Genomic DNA, 15,035 nt, shown 5'->3' with positions numbered 1-15,035 from the left:
TGTGTGTGCGCGCACGCACACATACCATACACCTCACTGGCCCTGCTTTGCAACCTTTTGAGTGTTTTTGCTATGCTGAAATGTGTCCTTGATATCTGATAATGCTAGATAATGATAAGAAGGGGTGTGTGAGCACAGAAACTATGCGCATTCAATGCTCTACCCAGGTTTGCCTCTGGCACACCTAACCCTGGCATGTGACCCTAGAAAGGCTGCCCTGAAGGGGCTATGGTTTCAGGGATGCAAAAAAAGCTTCCCCATCCCTGCTATTCTATCCTATAGCTATGTCATCTATAGCTATAGCTATAACCTTTATTCATTTGATTAGATCCCAGGCAGTTGAACACAGCATAAAAGCAGCAGTAGCATACTGTTTTAAAATTTAAAAAGAAAAAAATCTAGCAGATTAAAAGTGCAAAAAGTATTAAGAGTTAAATGAATTTTAAAAGGGCTTTTAAGCAATCCCTCTCAAGAGTCTCACACACACAATGCCAAGGAGACCAGCTACAGAAGAATTATGTGCTTCCAATGCACACCACAAACGTTGCTGATAAAAACAAAAGGTAAGAGACTGAGACAAGTGTGATTAATATCCCACACAATTGTTTTTGCAGAAGGAGAAACTGGCCCAGATGTACAACACCTTAGTTTTTCTATATCCTGACTGTGTGCGTGTGCATGTGTGCGTGCCATATGATTTATGTGTTTCTTCACAGTAAAATAATAAAAACATCAGGGGAATCTGTGCCTGGCCTCCAGCACATCTGTATGTCATAGGATGGTGGCTGTCAAATGATATCAGCCTACCTAATCCAGTGTTTGTCCAACTTTGGAACAGAACATTGGAACATTGATGCAGTGGAGGTGGTCCTCTGGGGCTAGAGGGAAACAGCCCCACCAACCTCAGGCTGCTCTCAGTCAAGGCACACCCGTTTGCCTTCTTATTTACACCAGTCCAGGCTTTCAGTTTCCTCCTCAGCCTCAGGTAGAATCTACACACAAATAAAAAATGCTGTGAAAATGCTTTCCCCCCAAAAAAGTTTTGAAAAATACATAGTGAATTTCCCATAGCTCACTATCGCCATCTAGTGTCACATTTGTATATTGCACTTTACAATACATTTAAAATGTTTTATTTGCATTTGTATAGCTAGGTGTGCTGGCGTGCTCTGGCCCATGGGGTCACGAAGAGTCGGATGCGACTAAACAACTAAACAACAACAACAGCTGGGTGTTGCCTTTGTAGAACTCAGCAGGGAGGGGGATGGACCATTGCAGACTAATCCTCACCTGACAAATGATGTAGCAACAACTAGCAATGGGGTAAGAATTAATTCTGTCAACTTTTCATAGCAAATGACATGATTCAGGATTCCCAAACTTGCTTGCATATCTGAGCACAAGTCTCAGTTAGACTCAATACTCTCTGTCTTTGCTGATGAAATTTGGAGATTGTATCTAATACTGGTCCTACTTATCATAGATCACTGAAATGATCATAGATAATTGAAATCATTGGAAATGATTTGATTCATTTGAAAATAAAGTGTGTACAACCTAATTGGATTCAACCTTTGGTTGAATGAGAGGAGATGAGCGCCACACCCCATAGTCGAATTCGACTGAGTTTAACCATCCAGGGTGCTTTACCTAAAGGTTTCTCTTAACATTAAATCAAAATTGGCCTTCTTGTAGCTTATGCCTGTGAGTTTTTGACCTCTTAGCACTTTTCAAACTTCCCCCATTCTCCAAACTAAACAAACCCAGTTCCAATCATTCATACATCATAGTTTTGCTATCCTTTCCCAGTTTTTCGGGAGTACGTTCTTCCACTTCCCTAAAATTGTATTGACTTTAAGGCTGAACTATGTCTGTGCTTTGGAAAGTCCCCATTTGCAAAGCTGACAGACCAGAAACATTGCTTAATTTTTTTTAAAAAAAAAATTATTGGTTTACAAAAGTACGTGCATTGTCTCTTTTTTCAGGTTGTAAAGTCTTTCCTACAAATTAGTTACATTTCATACGAAACATTAGTGTTGTATATATTATAGCACGCATGGCCAAACTTGGCCCTCCAGATGTTTTGGGACTACAATTCCCCTCATCCCCGACCACTGGTCCTGTTAGCTAGGGATGATGGGAGTTGTAGTCCCACAACAGCTGGAGGGCCAGGTTTGGCCATGCCTACATTATAGCATTGGGGAAGAAGGTGGGGAGGGGTGGAGAAACTTAATTTTTTTATATATAGTGTGCATGCAGGGTTTTTGGTCAGCATCAACTGAGTAGGTTCTCTTTCTATTCATTTATTACATTTCCTTGGTAGTGAGAGGGATGGGGAACCCTTTTCATATCAACTCACAGATTCCTATCCCCTACCTTTTTTATTTTAAAAAATGGCATACAGTGGTGCCCCGCAAGACGAACGCCTCGCGAGACGAAAAACTCGCAAAACGAAAGGTTTTTTCCATTTTCGAGTTGCCTCGCAAGACGAATTTCCCTATGGGCTTGCTTCGCAAAATGAAGCTTGCCCCGCAAGCTCCGGGGACAGCAGGTCTTCCCCGCTGTCCCCGGACCTCTTTTGAAGCAAGGGGTGGCGGGGAGAAGCGATCTTCTCCCTGCAGCCCCAGGTCCGGGGACAGCGGGAAGCGCAGCGTGTCTTCCCCGCTGTCCCCGGACCTCTTTTGAAGCAAGGGGCGGCGGGGAGAAGCGATCTTCTCCCCGCAGCCCCTTACTTCAAAAGAGGGGACAGAGCGGCGCCTCCCCTCTGTCCCCGGACGGTCTCCATAGGAACGCATTGATTGATTTTCAATGCATTCCTATGGGAAACCGTGCTTCACAAGACGAAAAACTCGCAAGAAGAAAAAACTTGCGGAACGAATTAATTTCATCTTGCGAGGCACCACTGTATATCATTGGCATCAAAAATTTCCAAAACTATTCCTATCCAAGTGTATTCTGAGCAATACAGTAAGAGGGATATTGAGAAACTGGAGCATATCCAGAGAAGGGTGAAAAAGGCGATTAGGGACCTAGAGACCAAGTTCTAGGAAGAAAGGGTGGAGCTGGGTATGTTTAGCCTGGAGAAGAGATAACTAAGAAGCAACAGGATGGCAATCTTTAACCATTTGAAGTGGTGGCTGGTGCCCATTGGGACGTAAGGCAAAAGGTAAGGAGGCCCACAGCTGGTGGTGCGAGAGCCAACTCATTCCAGTTTTGTCCTCACACTGCTGTCTACTGAGTTTTACAAGGACAACACTAGGCAGGAGGAAGCTGACAGCCAGGGCAACACCCTGTTTGGCTGTGACTAAGAAGGTAAGCTGGTAAGGGCTGGCTGTGAGCAAACTTGAGGTTGGTGGGGCAGTGCCCCATACATCCTAATTTGCCATCCTCAAGTTTGTGCTGCAGGCTTGTGGCCTGCACCTTGTGCAGGGGAGAAAATCCATGAACTGTCTGGTTTGACACAATGACCCTACTCCTGTGGGCCACATGTGACCCTCCAAGCCTTTGCTTCTGGCCCTGTAAAATGGTAACACATTCATTGCTCCACTCACTTTTGCCTCCGGCCCAACCCATCACTGGCATGCGGTCCCCTGAAGGTTCCCCAGAAGCAAATGTGCCCCCTCAAACATTTGCTATATCCACTGTGCTACAGATTTAAGAGCTTTCTATTAGTATTACATTTCACTCCAGACAAGGTACAGCTGCTCCCCCCCCCCCAATCTGTTAGTTGACACAAGCCTCGGTCCTTGTAAGAAAAATGGTGCAGAGCGGCCCCCTCTACTCCCCCTTTTCCCAGTCCAACTTTCCAGCCAAAATCTGACAAAGTAAGCAAAGCCCCAATGTTTCTTGTTTAAGAGAAATGGGAACTGTGGCTTCCTCATGAAGTAGTGGAAATCCTGACATCATGTTTAAAAATTGGGGAGGGGGAGGGGGGAGAGAGAGAGAAAGAAAAGAGAGAAACCATCCGGCCCCCGGCCCTAACTTTTCCTCCTGTAATTACAGAGATTTCCAAAAGCTTAAGAATTAAAAAACCTCCCTTGAGAGGGCGAAGGACTGTTCTCCATAGACTACTGTTTGTCTAGGCTGGTGATGACTCATGCAAGTCTCTCTTTCCAGTCCATCAACAAATTGCTAAAACCAGGAGCTGGGGACTTACAATGCAAATAAAAAAAAGAGGATTTACCAGGATGGGAAACATTAAGTCAACTGGTGCTCAGGGAGAATGGGAGGGAAGTTATTTATGGAAAGTCCAAGTCATGACTCTTGGGTTATTATAGATTTCCTTATGGCAAACGGATCATTTTCAAGAACACAAATTACTTTAGTGGCACATGAAATTTGTAACTGGTACATACTATAGAAACCTTCATTTTCTGGGAACTATTGAAGCTGGAACAAGAAAATGGAGGATGCTCCATTTGAGTGAATTGGACACTGTTGCACCAACCTCAGGCTGCTACCAGGAAGCTCCCACCTGCTTACATTTTTTACTTACAACTAGGCTAGGAGAGTTGGTATTGGATGTCAGCTACCCCCTTAGTCACAGACTTGCACTTGTAGAACTCAGCAGGAATGAGGACAGCGACAAAACTATGATCCACCATTCATTGACTCAGACTGCACATACCGTTGGCCTTATGTTCCACCAGTCACAATGGGCACCAAACATCACTACAGGGAAACCCATGGATCTGTGTATTGTTGCCCATTGTGGGAAGTCACCAGCACTGAAAGACAGAGCACTTCCTTAACAGCAAATGGTTCCTTTGCCTCTTGAGTGACTCTCTCTCTCCCCATCCCAGCTGGCCTTTGGTTTCTCGGGACCAGGAAGGTCTGTTAGGCAGGGATAGTCAAACTACAACCCAAGGGCCCCATGTGGCCTTTCTGCCTAATTTTGCATTCCCCTTTGTCTAATTATATGTGGATGTTCAGGAGGGGTAAAATGGGGTAGTGGTGGCAGGAAGAGGGAAAGAAAATGTAAGTGCCCTGGCAAATTTTGGCCCACACCACTGACATAAGCCCTACTCACCACTTCCGGGTTGGCGCCTCCGGCAATGGCGGAGCTCCTCCGATCAGGAGGAACTTGCTCCGTGAAAAGCAGGGTCTGACCGCCACGGTGAAGGCGGAGACCCATAGAAATCACAGGCGGGAGAAGCCTGTGAACTTGGGATTCGGCTGGCACCCTTTGCGCCTCCCCTACTCACAGGGAAACCCTGTTTTGGGGATCCGGAGCGATGTGGGGTGAGCAGCGCGGTGCTTTGAATCAACCGCTTCTTTCACGGAGTGAAGCCGCATTGCTGTTGCTGGAGAGCGCTGACTTTTTCCTGTGGAGAATTGGATTTTAAACGCCAACCCGTGAGTAGAACTGAAAATTGGATCTTGAAACACTTTAATTTGGCGCCGAAGCGGGAAGGCTCTAAACAGGAAGTCCGCCTCCCGTTTTTGTAAATAGATTGAAGCAAAGACGTTACAAGCTAAAGCCTTTGAAAGCTTTTGATAAAGGATTAAATTCCCACCAGACAAAAATGTATAACCCCTCTTGGAAGCAGGAGAAGAGGGGGGAAGTTTTGGATCTAGTGTGCCTGCAGAAGAGAGTGAAAATCAAATTGCCACTGCTCTGAACCTGGAAAAGGGCTGCCAGATGACGTTCGGGGAATGTTTATTGACAGAACGAATTTGACAGCTAGCTAAAATAAGAAAGGCACTGTTTCCATTGTCCTCTTCTGCGTTTAAAAATGGAGGAAAAAGTAACTGAAAATTGAAACTATTGTTATTTGCTTGAGTCGTGCTTGAAAGAATTGATACAAACAGAGACTGTTTCCCTCTAGAGGGAGCATGTGAAACTGTTACAGGAGTGCAACAGGGAGATCTCCAGCTGCAAGATAAAGATTCTGAAAACTAGAGTCTGACCTTGGACCATTCAAAATGTTGATAGGAGAAGCTATTGTGACTGTATTATACAAGATAAACTACTCGATGGAACAGCTCCATAAAAAGACAGATGACACGATCTCTTAAATTGACAACTTGGAACGGAACGTGACTAATTTGAGTCAAAAAGTGAGTGCCAATACAGAAACAATTCAGGAGTTGGTAAAGGAGCATATCTTGGTTGGACAATTGGTGGAGGAAAAGGAGAAAGCTGATGATGTGAAAATGGTGGAGGAAAAGCAGAAAGCTGATGATGTGAAACCAAAAGTAGTACAAGCGGGATCCTTAATTTCTCAGAAGCAAATTGAGGATTATAAATTGAGGTCTTTCATGACTGAATCTAGCAAAAGTCAAATTTTGAGGTTAGGATCCCGGCTTGGATTGAAGAAGGAAAGTTGCAAAGAACCCTTTATCCAGGGATTGACTGACTTTTGGGACATGGACTTGGGTTTGGGGGAGCCTGAAGTTTTGGGGGTCGCTAGAATTGGAGGAATCCTGAAATATGTTCTGAAACACTCTATGGACTTTATTTTTAACTTTGGAAATTTGGCTGAATTGTCCAGAAGGAACAAAAGTATTGCTAGGCTGGAGTTTTCCTGAGATTGGCTCCTGAGCATCAAAGAATATGAAGAAAACCTGCAGAAGGGACTTGGAAGAGATTTAAGAGCCTCGGATATAAGATTACCAGGTTGATGGACTATATGGAACTGACGGAAAGGACTGGCAGAATCTGAAGCTAGGGAGAGGAGATAGTGGAAGATTACTGGAAAATTTAAAGCGTTTATTTAGAAATATTGTTAAAGTAATGACTGTTAGAAAAATGGTGGAATGATATTTTATGGATTTAGCAGAAATGCTATAAGAAGTTGGGTGTATATAAGTAATTTACCTTTAATGGGAAATAAGGTTAAAGAATATGTTATTTATAATATGACAGAAAATAGAGAAAGATGGAAAGGATTTGCTGAAACAAGTACTAGAAGTGGGACACAAAAAGGGAGCTGTGAGGAAGTCGAGGAAACAAGGGAATGAAGGACAGAGTATGGAAAAGGAGGGATGTTTTTAAATTGTTTTTGTTTTGCTTTGTTTATGTGTTTAGTTTAATGGGTTTAGGGTGGGTTTGTATTGTTTATATATTGTATTGTTTTGGTTTTTCTTTTTTCTTGTCCCCCCCCTCTTTTTTCTTTTTTGTCTTTTCTCTCTTTCTTCTACTTTTTTGTAACTTTTAAAAGTAATAATTAAAAAAAAAAAGCCCTACTCACCACTGTCCTTGGCAACTGGCGTGCTGCCCTACCATATTTAGCCAAGGAATGGTTCATCAACCTTTTGGGTCTAGTGTTCACTTTTGGAATTGTGAGAAAGTGCTGTGGAGGCTAGTCACAAAATGGCTGCTGTGCAGGCGTGGCATAATGCACAATTGGCGCCACATCTAAAAGAACAGAAACAGATAAAGGGTCATGAAAAGCTGTGGGCATGCCTACCCCATCAGTACAGTGGTACCTCGGTTTAAGAACAGCCCTGTTTACCAACTATTCAGTATATGAACTCCGCAAAACCAGAAGTAGTGTTCCAGTTAGCGAACTTTACCTTGGTCTACGAACAGAAGCCGAGTGGTGGAAGGGCACTGGCGGTGGGAGGCCTCATTAGGTAAAGCGTCCCTCGGTTTAATAATGGCTTTGGTTTAAGAACGGACTTCCAGAATGGTTAAGTTCGTAAACCAAGGTACCACTGTATGGGGAAAAGGCATCTACATCAGCCACTGGTGTGTTTGTTCCCACTTTCTATTTACAAAAGGCTACTCCCCACACACTAAAGATCAAGGGGGTAACAGAGCCCTTAAGGGGTGTGACATTTCCTCCACTGCAGTCTTTTCTGGGGATTTATAACCCTTTCCCTCACCATCCCAGTCCCTATAATTCCTATTATACTCACTCCAAAACAGAAAAGCCTTTCCTTGCAGGAGAACCACAAATTCTGAAATTTGGCAGGCTTTGTCCCCTCAGAAGAGGTGACCATGACTGCAAATTGTATCTGATTATGTGAAAAGGAAATAGATATAGCTGTTTTTAGATTGCCCATTCTAGTGAATGGGGGGGGGGAGAGAGCAGAGGTTTGTTTTTAACTGTTCTAATTCAGTCTTGAGTAGTAAATTGGAAAGACAAAGAGCAATTCTAACACAGATCAGGTTACTTCCCAAACCCACAGCTACATCAAGTTTTGTGGCAGGTCACATTGCTAGTATCTCCTCTCAGGGTACACATCAACCACAAAATTCAGTTAAGAACCCAATTTGTGCTTTGTATAGCAGCCCCTTTGGCTTGGACCAATTTGGACACTGCACTATTCAAATCAGGTGTCTGAATGCCATTCATTTCCCTTACCCTATTCACAATTTTTTAAAACTGCTATGCCTTTCCCCCTTAAGACAGAAGTAGATAATACTGGCCCCTCCCGACTGAATAAATCCTTCCAAATTACTGGCAAATGAGTCTGATGCCATTTGTAATGGATACCTCTATAATGTACCCACCCCCAATAAAAGGAACAACCCCAAACTTATTTGTGTGTGTGTGTGTATATGTGTGTGTGTGTGTGTGTGTGTGTGTGTGTGTGTGTATGCAATTTGCCAGCAGCATTACCACTTCTGAGAGCATACATCCTGTCAGAAGTATAGCCACAGTGGCTTTCCTAGAAGCACAGCCCTTAATGAAATCAAAGGTGGGAAAACATCAAGTTTTCCTCAAAGACTGGATATTACAGTCTATTTTGGGGTGGAAAGAACTAAAATGGGAATTGCTTTTCAGATAAAATATTCCCTCTGGTTACAATTTTAATCTGTCAGCTACAAAGCTCTCATTCCCTCTCCATATCTTTGCATGTTCCTTAAGTATAGTGGCATAAATTTCACTCATGCAAATTTGCTCTTCCAAAGTACCGTATTTTTCGCTCTATAGGACACACCCGACCATAGGATGCACCTAGTTTTAGAGGGGGAGAACAAGAAAAAAAATTCTCCCCCTCTCTACGCAGCACCCCTTCAGCGAAGTGGCAGGAGAAACGGAGCCTCTTCCATTTCTCCTCCCACTTCGCTGAAGGGGCGGTGCGCAGAGAGGGAAAGCTGCGCTGCACCTCTCCAGCGAAGTGAAGCCTCCGGAGGCTTTGGGTGGTGATCCCTGAAGCCAGGAGAGTTTTCCTCTCCTGGCTTCAGCAAAAGCAACGAGAAGCCTCCGGAGCGTAGCAGGAGCTCCCGCTGTGCTACGGAGGCTTCAGGCGGCTATCCCTGAAGCCTGGAGAGCGAGAGGGGTCACTGTGCACCGATTCCTCTTGTTCTCCAGGCTTCAGCGAAAGCAACGCGAAGCCTCTGGAGCATGGCAGGAGCGCTCCCTCTGCGCTTCGGAGGCTTTGTGTTGCTTTCACTGAAGCCATGGAGCCTGCATTCGCTCCATAAGACGCACACACATTTTCCCTTAATTTTTGGAGGGGGGAAAAGTGCGTCTCATAGAGCGAAAAATACAGTAATGGGACTGGAGAGTGCTGGTGATATCATTCTCTCTGGTTGCAAGCAAACCTGTCAGTCACAATGGAGCTATTCCTCTGGATGTGCACACATACACTGGTATTTGTTTTCCCTTTTCCCATCATTAAAACTTAGCATTATGGAGTTATGATAAGCTTCAAAAATATTTTTTGCTTTCAGCAGACACTTGTCTATAGCATTCTTTTGATGTCAGGAACACCTAGGTGACATGAAGCACTTTAGGGATCTCTTCTTCAACTTCTGCTGCCTCATAATGAGCATACTTTGCCTCTGAAAATCCCAAAACACTTCCTGATTCACCCTGGGATTCTGAATTCAATAAAGGAATAGAGCAGAATCATTAAGAAGCCTTTTTTCAGAACTTGAGATTAGGTTTTACTGGCAATTGTTTACTGCTGATTCTTGTGAGTTTCTGTAGCTGTCTTAAAATCTTCTAGTATGTTTTAATATAGTTATGTTTCACTGGTGTTTAAACAGCTTATATTTATGTTTTATTCTGTTCTACATTATCTTTTGGCTATTTTCCTGTACTGAGAGGCAAGATTTACGCATACAAGTTCAAAAGTTCTTTTTAGAGTTTATTTTCAGCTCAAAACCAGAGACTTTGTGGGTGAGATGAAGCTTTCAAGGCACTCTTAGCAGCCTCCATTCAATTGTTGCACTATCATCTGTTCTGTGTTCCTGAACATATCAGGAGTCACGCACCCAGATAATGATAGATGCCATTTTATTTTTTACCAACAGTGCTCCAGAGTGAAAGCAGGAAACATTGCCTTCGTTCTGAATTGGCTTTATAAAGATGCCACATCACATCATCTGAAGCCAAATCAGAATAAGGCAATAGCTCCTGCTCTACCTCTTTTTTGGGGGGGTGCAATATAATAGTGCCCCAAAATAGTGCAAAGTGTGGTTGCTGGTAGCAAGGCACCCTCCTCTAAAACAAAATGTCATGCCTCCTTTAACAGCATGGCAATAGGTTGGCAATACAGGGAGGGAGGGTTAAACTCAACACTAAAACATGGAATGTGTCAGAAATCTTGGTCATTGCAAATAATTTAGAAAGGAGGGGACCTGGAAATGGACGGAAAGGGGACTGAGAAGTTTGCCAACATTGCCTTTCTTCAACTTTTTCTTTGAAACAAGAAGTTAATCGTCTCTTTTGAATTGATATACAAAGTACAATACCAAATGGCCCTCAGATGTGGTTGAAAAAAAACCCTCCCTTAATACCAAATGCCGAGCCCTCCCTTAAGATTTAAGTGGATTCAGGTCTGGCAGAACCACTTCATTGCTTCCTGCAGTTCCCAAAGCTCAAATGTCAGCCTTAACTTTATTTACAGTGCCTGGATTTGGCCTTTCCCTGACCACTGTTAAAACCGCATTTTGAATTCTCACTTCACAAATATATTTAGATTTACAGAAGGACACTGAGTACAGGAATGAAAGCTCAACTATGACTGCTTGCTGCTTCAATGTGACCCCCCCCCCCCGCTTAAGACAAAACAATTTGGTATTTATTCACGCATAATAAAGTGTCTGTTGCAGTGTGTCCTGCCAAAGGTAGCAGGGGAAACACAGTGATTAGGTCTGGAGTGCATTAAAAAGTGACTTAAGCCAGGGCTTCCCTTTCCAAAGCACCCTGGCTGCTTACATTACGGTAGATTCCGAAATTTGTTTTGATTTAATGTTTGTATGCCACTTTCCCTAGAATGCTGAATTCAAAATGGCTCACATGAAGCATTAAAGAAAGAAGCAAACATTGCCATGTATAGAACAGGCACACATCAGAAAAGCAAAAACAGACAATAAACAATGAATGCTGTTCAGCGCAAAACTCATATTCATTCAAAAATGAATGTATAAAAAGAATGCCAACTAAGCAACAACTCAAAGCCAGTTGGCAGTACTTCTTTGGAACATGGAAGCTGACTTATACTATCTTGTTCAGTAGTGTCTACATTGACTGACAATTGTCTTCCAGGATTTCAAACAAGGGGTCTGTGGCGATCACACAGGGCCCCTGGACGTTTGACAGTCTATTGACCCTGTGCCACCACTGTAATTGCTTTCTTCGCTGCCACCAACCCATTTCTCACGGGTACACACGGAGTCTAGTCAGCTGTTAACATTAACAAATAATCAAGTTTATTTTTATAGGCATGAACAAGCTTATGGTTTCAGTTAATTTTTCTTGGCAGTTTCTAAATCTTAGTTCCTTAACTGTCCTATTCGTTCCTAACAAGTTCAAACTGATTATCCCAACTAACTATCTGACTCCACCTAATAATTCCTCTCACTCTCTCACCACACAACTCCACCAACCCACAGACCTATCCTCCCTCTTCCTTCTCCAACTCCCAACTCTCAACTGACTTTCACACAACTCCCCCTCTAACCCTAACTCCTCCTATCAGTTTCCACTGGCCAATCACATCACACTCATTTTAACCCTTTCCTTATGACCCACCTAGGAGGCAAACGCCACAGGGTCTCTCCCAGGTCTTCCTGGAGATGCCAGAGATTGAACTTAAGACCTTATGCATGCAAAGCAAGTGCCTTACCTACTCCCAATACAGCACACGGTTGCAGGTGTGGATAAGCCTAGGTTTTGTCTTACTGGGCTGATAGCAAAAGTGGTGTTCCTATGAATCTGAGTGAAATATTATGCAATGCAGAGTAGTTTTCTACTCCTACGTCTCCCTGTAACAACCCAGCTAACACACACCAACCCTGATTGGCCCATCACTGGCTGTTTCTAAAATGTAATTTACAGCTGGGCTTGGTGACTGCTGGCAAAGAGGAATCATGGGAAATAAAGATGTGGCATTGGTGGTTTGCCCATGAGCAGTTCAACCCGCAGCAATCAGTCAGGAGAGACCACAGGTGAGAAAGAGAGGCTGACAAGGGGCTGCAAATATCCACACTGAGCCTAATGGCTTATGAACCTCAGAAAGATCCTGCGAAAGAAAGAGGAAAAGGGCAGCCTTAGACAGTGGGACTGACTTGATCAGGGGTGATATATGGACTATGGTACCACAGTCTCTACCTCTGACCATGTCTGGAGACATTGCCCTGCTTCAACCCCTGTGTATTTACCTGTCTGGAAAGTATCCTTGAACTCTTGCTTGAAAGGAAAGAGTGGGGTTGTGTGAGTGTGTGTCAAACTAGCCTACTGTACAAAAGGTACAGTTTGCATTTTTATTGCTCTTTGAGCTTTTACCTCTAGGTCTACCCACCCCTAGTATGTGGCCCTTGGAATGTTCCCCAGAAGGGCAATCAAAACAAAAAAATTGTTTCCCAGCTCTAAAATACAGCATTTGACCAAACCCAGCTGAGTTAAGCAGACAAATTTTGTAACTTCATTGTGTGTTGTGTCAAAAAGTTTCATCAAATTGACCCCGAGTTATGGGAATAGCTATTCAATATTTTCCACACCATGCAAACTATCTCCCCTCCCACCACACACAATTCATCATTTCCCCATTAATTAACTTTTCTTAATGCCTCTAGATTTTCCTGAAAAGAAAGTGCTCCAATTAAAACTCATTGTGACGTAACAGATGCGGATTCTGTATCTTTCATTGGGCATTGCAGCAGCTGCAACTTAAATCTAGGGAAACTGAATGGGTTTAACAGTTGTATCCAATGTTAGTTATACTCAGAGTAAACTCACTGATAGTAAGGTCTGCTCTGAATATGACTAATACTGGATGCAACTATAAACATTTTGTTGTGCATTCCCCTCCACCTGATTTTAGCTGCATTTGAAACCTGAAAAGACCTATGTAAGAGAAACATCACCATGTAATAATAATAATATAATAATAATTTTTATTTATACCCCGCCCTCCCCAGCCAAGGCCGGGCTCAGGGCGGCTAACAAGCAATAATAAAAACAAGTTGAATGAATACAACTTAAAAACAACATTAAAATACAACATTAAAATATTAAAATGTAGCCTCATCACAGGAGGAGAAGGAAAAGAAAAAAGAAAGAGCGGGAGGGAATCAAATTGGCTCCATGCCAAAGGCCAGGCGGAACAACTCTGTCATATAATGCAAAGTTATTATACATCCAGTTCTATCTGGACCCTGACCTTCTTTTCTCTCTGTTAACTGTACATCCTGGGCTGAAAAAGAAAACGAAATGTCCTGAACAAATATATTTTGCAAGCTAACTGGTATGCCCCCTGAACATTGAGCAACCCTTCAGAGAAGGATGTCCTTGGCACAAGCCTATGGGCTTATACATGGACTTAATTACTGAATGTTTTTTATTAAATTTCTAAAAATGAATCATAGGAAAGCACAAGGAGAAAGTAATCTCAGAATGGTCTATTTGTATCACAGACTAGCATCACAGACTAGTATACAAGTAGTCTTGGCTGAAAGAGTGGAGCTCAGAGAGTGATTCAGTGTGTAAGACAGCTGTGCTATCTCTGCTGAGAGGCATCATGCTTCTGAATACCAGCTGATGGGAGCCATAGGTGGGCAAGGTGCTGTTGCACTCATGTCCACCTTGCAGGTTTCCCACAGGTCAGCCACTGTGAGAGCAGGATGTTGGACCATATGTTGGGCCTGATCCAGCAGGCTCATATCCTTATGAACAGGCATAGGCAAACTCAGCCCTCCAGCTGTTTTGGGACTACAATTCCCATCATCCCTGACCACTGGTCCTGTTAGCTAGGGATGCCTGCTATGCCTGCTTATGAATATGTTCTTATGAACTTAACATGGGAAGAAAACACCTGTGAACTTGGATGGATTTTCTTAAAACTTGGAAGGAATATTTAAAACCAAGTTCCACCAGGAATGAGGAACCTGTGGCTCTCCTATTTGGGTTGGACTATAGCTGCCAGCATCTCTGGTGATTAGAATCCAACAACAAGGAGTAGAAGGCCAGAGGTTCCTCATATCTGAGCTACATGTTTATGAAGGAGCCATCACTCACTGGTAGAACACGTTTTGTATACAGAAGGTATCAGGTTTAATTCTTCATATATCTAGGCATGCCCGAGAAATCCAATTTTTATTAATTCCAATGCAAGCTGACCTGATCAGTGTCTCCCAGATGTGTATGAAGAACAGAATTATTTTCAGATTGCACATTTCTCCGAATTTTGCCATTGCAGTTCCTGGATCGAAATAATGTGTATAAAAATTGGTCTTTGAGAGCAAATGTGTTTATAGAGAATTCATGAAACCATGTTTTTCTGTATGAATGTGAAAACAATTTTCTCATGCAGGATTTATAAATATCACAGATTAATGTGGAAATGGGACAGAAAATATTTAAGGAATGAATACATGCAAAAGTGATATGGAGAAGAAAGTAGAGGTGTATAGTGGCCACAACATTTACCTGGCATTGGAAAGCAGCCCAATCTGCTTTGGATCCACTCTGGGTCTTTCCAATTTGACTTGCTGTTCATGTTGGAATCAGATGTGTTAAATTCAATGCTCTGTTCCTCCCAACACACCCTAGCTAAAATGTGGAATTATACTGACTATGAGTTTCCCCTTTCGGCAGAAGTGGATGAAATTTGTCAGAAAAGGAGTCCCTCCA

Source organism: Podarcis bocagei (assembly GCF_964188305.1).
Source record: "Podarcis bocagei genome assembly, chromosome: Z".
In the NCBI taxonomy this organism is placed as follows: domain Eukaryota; kingdom Metazoa; phylum Chordata; class Lepidosauria; order Squamata; family Lacertidae; genus Podarcis; species Podarcis bocagei.
Note: the sequence above shows the minus strand (reverse complement) of the source record.